At 38.2% G+C, this 6,808-nt stretch overlaps 1 pseudogene; it reads left to right on the plus strand.

Moving 5' to 3' along the window:
• Positions 1–418: 418 nt before the first annotated feature.
• LOC123618214 (ATP synthase F(1) complex subunit alpha, mitochondrial-like) lies at positions 419–5,605 on the plus strand (annotated as a pseudogene).
• The last annotated feature ends 1,203 nt before the right edge of the window (positions 5,606–6,808 follow it).

Below are 6,808 nucleotides of genomic sequence, written 5' to 3' on the forward strand. Positions count from 1 at the left end.
GATGATTTAAGGTTATTTTGAAAGGATGCATCAATCTTTCCCATTTCTTATAAAACGTTTCCTTCCTTTTTTATCCACAGTCATCCCTACTTGTCTGTATGATGCATTCTCTACTTGTTCGTAAACACGATGTCATTATTCTGTAAATGTCTTTCATCTATACACTTTAGTACATCATCTACTGAGTAGGGACCATATCCTTTAAACCTCATATATTTTCTTTGTGAAGTATTCAGGGGTCAACACAGTTTGTCCAGATGTAACAGATGGAGATACGTCATTTGGCAGATTAAAGTTCACTCCACAAATATGTATCCAGTGACTGCCATACCCTGTGAACGGGCTGAAGTGATGGGGATATGGATAGATGCAACCTCTTCTCTAAGAAAGCTGAATGTACTGCTGGGGTGGGCGAGTAATGAGACTGCATAAACATCCTGATGGAAGTAGAGGGCTTGCTGACAACCAACCCAGAACTGGGGACAAAGGAAAATTTCCAGAGGAAGTGCTCTCTCTGCGGGAGTCTCCAGGCCAGCGGGAGGGGAGGTGGAGGTCGGGAGGTGGAGGACAGAAGGTGGTGGGGATGGGGCCCCAGGCTTGGAAGGAGCATGCGCAGGTCTCCTGCGTGAGCCGGACGAACACGTGCAGTTTCAGGACCTAACGGAAGTGGGCGTGCTGGGGTTTGCATCCTCGTGGGTCACACCCGGCATCTGTGTTACATTTAAATTTTACTAAGAGCTTTCTTGTGCATTATCTAGCTCATTGCTCACAGCTTCCTCAGCTGACGTACGTAAGGTCAATAGGGATGAAGTGAGTTTTGGCTCAGAATCACTCTTGAGCTTCCGCCTCCCATGCTGAGCCCACATCCTCTTCTGTCTTTCATTTGTGCCTTCTAACATGTGGACGGTCAGTGAACAGAAACCCTCAGGTCATCTCAGAATTTGGAAAAGTGCAGTTCTTTCTTCAACTGTTACCTATTTTATTTGAGAAAACACCTCTTTATATATAAATATATATATAATGTATATAAATATATATGAAGTCTATAGAAATATGTAATTTATATATATTTATATATGAATATATATACTTTATATAAATATATTATATATAATTTGAATATATAAAACATTTATATATAAATATGTAAAGAGATGTTTTCTCAAATAAAATAGGTAACAGTTGAAGACAGAATTGGATTTACATTTATATATATAAAGAAACAATCTTTATATATATACATATATACGTGTGTGTATGTGTGTGTGTGTGTATGTGTGTATATATACATATATATATGACTTTTTTTAACAGAAGGACTGTTTCCAGGGACTTTGAGACACTCAAACTTCAAGGGAGACACCTGGGGAGGTTGATTAACTCAGAATTGACAATAATTAAGGCTAAACAATAAAAAAGATGCTTTCCTGGGCCACACATCTTACAGAAAATTACAGATTTGATGGATGTCAGGAAAGAGCAGCATTTTACCAATTATTACCCCAATTATAATTTAGAAGAACTGTCAGTTATAGAAGTTCGTTTAGCAAGTGATTTTGAACTATCTCTTAATTTTTTTTTTATATCACAGATTGGCATTTAAACTACAGTCAAGATAAACCTAAACTTGAAATGGAAAACTTCAATCCTAATGCTCGAAAAATAATAGCTTCAAAGCAGTGAAGCCTGTGGGAAACGCAGATGCACTGAAACCTTTCTGCTCACGTGTGGCAAAGAAATGACCTTCTTTGAGCCTCAGTTTCTTGCTCTGTAACAAAAATTTATCTTCTAAACTTTTTGTGAGGATCCAAGAAGTAAAAAAAAGTAAACCATTTTTATAACTATATAAAACCTAGTTACTGAGTGATCATTTTTTGAATTTGTTTAGTTCTTGAATTACCCTGTATCTCTTTAAATAGTAAAGAAAAATGAGACTATTGGTATCAAGGCAGTTCGTGACATGTAAACTGTTGTTCACATCTGTCATGGCCTGGCGAATGGAAGATGCTAAAAGACTACTAGGTGAATGAGTTCACCCTTAATAGAAAGGCAGACCAAAGATGCAGAAGTTTAAAACATGAATTGGGAAAGAATAAATCCTGGGGAAAGAGTGAAGTGGACATAAGATTTCCTACCTAACTGTGAAGCGAAAAACCACCAAAAACTTGGGGAAAAAAAACAAAACAAAGGGAGGAAAGCATATGATTTTGGTGTCATCCCTGAGCACTGTTTAACAAACCCAGACAAAGATTATTTTATTTTATAGGGTAATGCAGCTTTGGTTTACTATTGATTATGGCCGGCCCAGGCTCCGCGAAGTGACATGTTAATTGTAGCTTCGTGTCACGCAGAAGCAGATGATTTCTGGTACCGATGCAAATGAGTAGGGAACCACAATGGTTACAGTTTTATTGGCCCGTAGAACGTTAACCTGTCCTTTCTCTAACTTAGCCAACCTATTTCTGTGGGTTTTCTCAGACAGGTGATACAAATCTGTTTCTCAAACGCAGTGTGAACCAGCTCTACCATCCTGTGGGATCCCTCACTTGTGAATAAATATATCTTTGACACAGATATTCTACATCTCTGGGATGCTTTGAACTTTTTGAAAATTAAGCTTGACAGTTTTAAAGAAAACCGACTTACAGCTGTGGGTTTTGTCGACAGAAGAGAAATGCACAACCTAAAAGTGGAGAATTATCTTTTACCCGGTAGACTTACTGAGGACTTAAGCCTGGGAGACAGCTTCTCAGATAGCTAGCTCTGAGGGACTGTTCTTAAGAGAAATGATAGAAGCCAAGTTATGTAGGCATTTTTGCCAAAAAAAAAAAAATCAAAACAGGTAGTCCAACATCAAAAGATGAATGCCAATTATTAAAAAAATAAAACACAACAGCCATCTCAGGTTAATGAATTTAAGGCTTTTCTATGTATGGGAAGATGCAAGAGTCTGGACTTATGGAAATTATTCCTTAATGTGCACCTTAACTACCTTGGGCCAGCATCCTGTTTTTCTCCGCTGTGCATCCCTTTGGGTGCACCATCAGTGAGGGAGGGGCTGCAGTGGCTGATGGCTCGATGGCCGCGGCAACACCCTTTGTTTACTGAAATGGCAGGTGACATGCTTTGTCCACAGTTTCCAAGAACAATGTGGGAAAGAGAGAGAAAAGTTGTATTTCAAGGCTCAGCTATTAAACACTCTTTCCTTTATGAACGGGGTGAATAAAGACATGAAACATTGCCTGCTTTGTGAAACTTCTTTGGCCTTAGAGAATCAGCTGACTGAGAAAATAAAAGTTTTCTACTAAAAGAAAAGGGTAACATACTCAATCACTTTGAAATAATAATACAAACTAAGCAAGTGGGAATATAGGATTCGTCTTTTAAAACAGCGTAAATATTCTAGTTGCTATGTGTCGTGGGATGCACTCTGGAGACTGTCCTTTTGCTTTTATTTTTCATTTGTTTTCCTTTGCTCAAGCGAGAGGGACCAGTAAGTCCCTACCTGAAGGGAGAGTCAGGGAATTCTGGGTGGTAGAGGGTCTTACAAGAATCCCTGCTGTTAGAGGTGGCCAGGAAGCCATTGTCCGGGAAGGAACTGTAACCTGATATTTTGAATACAAAAGGTCAGAAAGGAGCAGCCAAGGAGGAGTCTGGGAGAAGAAAGGTGTATGTTGTTCTAGGCTGTGGCTTTGTGGCCATGTGACTACTTGGCTCCCTCTTACCGAGAATTCTGAGAAGGCTGCAGTGGAGACTGGGAAGGCAAATGGACGGCCATCCAACATGGTGGACTCGGTCTGTGAGTGGTGCTGTGTCAGAGCCCCCGGGTCCAGCAGGAATTAAGGAATCAAAAGTGTTCCTTAATTAGTTCTTGGCTCCATCTTTCGGATCAAGCACTATTCTGTGGACATGGCACCCCCTTGTGGTTGCAGCAGGAGATGCATCCGAATTCCTCTAATGACCCTGATTCTTTCAATAGGTGAGAATGAATCTGGGGTCAGAAATGCACTCTCTGGTCAGGCGGAGTTCACTAAGAACAGGGGCGAGGATATGGGGAGTAGAGGGGAGGTCAGAGAAATGTCATTGCTTAATTTGTTCTGTAAGAGATCAGAATACTAGGAATGAATGGAAACTTTTCAGATAAGGAACTTTTAAGATAACATAAAAATTTGTTGAAAAGACAAATGAATGATAAAGGAATGAATCAAAGATATAAGTGTGATTTGCGTGTGTGTATGTGTCTGTGTCTGTGTGTGTGATTTCCAGGTAAAATGACACGTAATAAGATAAAGGGTAACTTTTTGATCCAAGGACATGTTTTATATTTATGACAATCATAAATATATTAGTATTAATTAGTATTAAAAGAGGAGCAGAACCTTTACATGTAACTTCAAAATCATATGAAAATATTAAGTTCTGTTTTGGTTTCTGATTACTACAAATTACCGCCAAATTAGTGGCTTAAATATTTATTTAATATTTTACCATGTTTGAGATGAGAAGTCTGAAGTGGGTCCAACTGGGCTAAAATCAAGGTTTTGGCAGGACTACATTCCTTTTCGAGGCTCCAGGGGAAAATCTGTTTCCTTCCTTTGCCTTTTCCAGCACCTGGAGGCTGTCTGCACCCCTTAGCTTGTGCCCTCTTCCGTCTTCAAACCAGCAGTGGCTTGTCCAGTCTTTCTTATGAAGCATCACTTGGACACTGACCTTCCACCTCCCTCTTCCAACTTCTAACAGATCTTCTTGAAAACAGAATTGTTCTACAAAGGTATTCGTCCTGCCATTAATGCTAGTTTGTCTGTTTCCCTTGTCGGATTTGCTGCCTCAACCAGGGCGGTGAAGCAGGTGGCAGGTACATGAAACTGGCATTGGCTCAGTATCCTGAGGTTGTGGCTTCTGCCCAGTTTGGTTCTGATCTCAATGCTGCTACTCAAGAACTCTTTTTTAAAACTTATTTTTTAATCTATTTTTATTTATAGTGGCTAACATTTGCCAATCCCAAACTCCCAAATTCATCCCTTCCCATCCCTTTTCCCCAGTAACCATAAGATTGTTTACTATGTCTTTAGGTCTGTATCTGTTTTGTAGATGAGTTCATAGTGTCTTTTTTTTTTTTAGATTCCACATGTAAGTGATATCATATGCTATTTTTCTTTCTCTTTCTGGCTTACTTCACTTAGAATGACAATCTCCATGTCCATCCATGGTGCAGCAAATGGCATTATTTTATTCTTTTTTATGGCTGAGTAGTATTCCATTGTACAGATGACTGGATAAAGAAGTTGTGGTATGTTTACACAACAGAATACTACTCAGCATCTCTTGAGTCATGGTGTGCATCTGACTGAGTTGCTGAAGCCAGGACAGGATGATTCCGTGGCTGTTGAAGAGCAGAGGCTTGATTTATGTGGATGTCGGGGAATATCTCGATAAGCTGGAGCCCAGCAAGATCACGAAGTTTGAGAATGCTTTCTTGTCGCATGTTATCAGCCAGCACCAAAGCCTACTGGGCAAAATCAGGGCTGATGGAAAGATCTCAGAAGAGTCAGACGCAAAACAGAAAGAGATGGTAACCAACTTCTTGGCTGGATTTGAAGCTTAAACTCCTATGGATTCACATTAAATATCAGATGGGTTTTGTCATTGTTTCTTCTAGTAATCAGTTCCCTTTCTAAAGGGATCACTCCCATACTGCAGATGTACAGTGATCATGTTAAAATAAAGGTTCCATATTCTTGGATGAAAACAAAATGTCCTTATGAATACATTGGCTCACCTGAATGATCCAGGGTAATCTCACCACGGTAAGATCAGCTGATTATCAACCTTGGTTTATCTGAAACCTTAATTCTTCTCTCCCATTTGACAGGCATGTTTATAAGATATGGGCATCTTGGAGCGGGAATATTATTCCGACTGCAAAGGCAAGGAAAACAAAGTAAAATCAGAGAAATATGGAATATATCTCACTGAATCATAAGATATCACATAAAGACTTTTAATTATGCTGACTGACTTCATTTGTTTATTTTTTTTCAATTAGTGCATCATGAATGTTTGTAAAAATCTGTGATGACTGCTGGGGATTTTCAAGCCAAGTTCATTATAGTAAGTTGATTTGGGACAGGTATTTAAATAGTTAACTTTTCCTGGATAGAAATAGCTTAACTGTCCTTTTACTGATGATAAAATGTTACCTTTTCTTTGTAAAAAGTGCAAAAAGACCATATATATATATATATATATATATATATATATATATATATATATGAAAGTAGTAACTCATTCGTTCTGTCATATAGAGACAACTCCAAATGCATTTGAGAATATTCTTTTAGGTATTTGAGAAGCATAAAAGCTTGTCAAATATCTTAAAGCTTAACAATATCTGTTTGTTTAGATAAATGGGATTATCTTTTATCTGTGCAAGCAATAGAGCCCTGCATCATGAGTTTTGATTGCTTTTCTCAATTCCTTTGCGTATCATTTCAGTAATCTCTCATCATTGGACACTTCACCTGATTCCCACTGTATCTTTTTTTAAAAAACATTCTGCATTCAAAAAAGCAAATACTTTTATTAACATTATTATACATACTTGTTTTATATGTTTCCTATTGATTTCCTTAAGACAAATTCTAGAAGTAAATTAGATGGTAACAGGTATCAATTTAAATTAGTGCTTTTTTCTCAAGGATATAAGGAAAACAGCTAACAAGCCTGGAGATTAGAGATCTTATTATGGTAACAGCGGGTAATTTAAAATAAAGTGTTTTGAAGAATAATAAGAATGACTTTTGCACAT

Source organism: Camelus bactrianus, chromosome 1 (assembly GCF_048773025.1).
Source record: "Camelus bactrianus isolate YW-2024 breed Bactrian camel chromosome 1, ASM4877302v1, whole genome shotgun sequence".
Lineage (NCBI taxonomy): Eukaryota > Metazoa > Chordata > Mammalia > Artiodactyla > Camelidae > Camelus > Camelus bactrianus.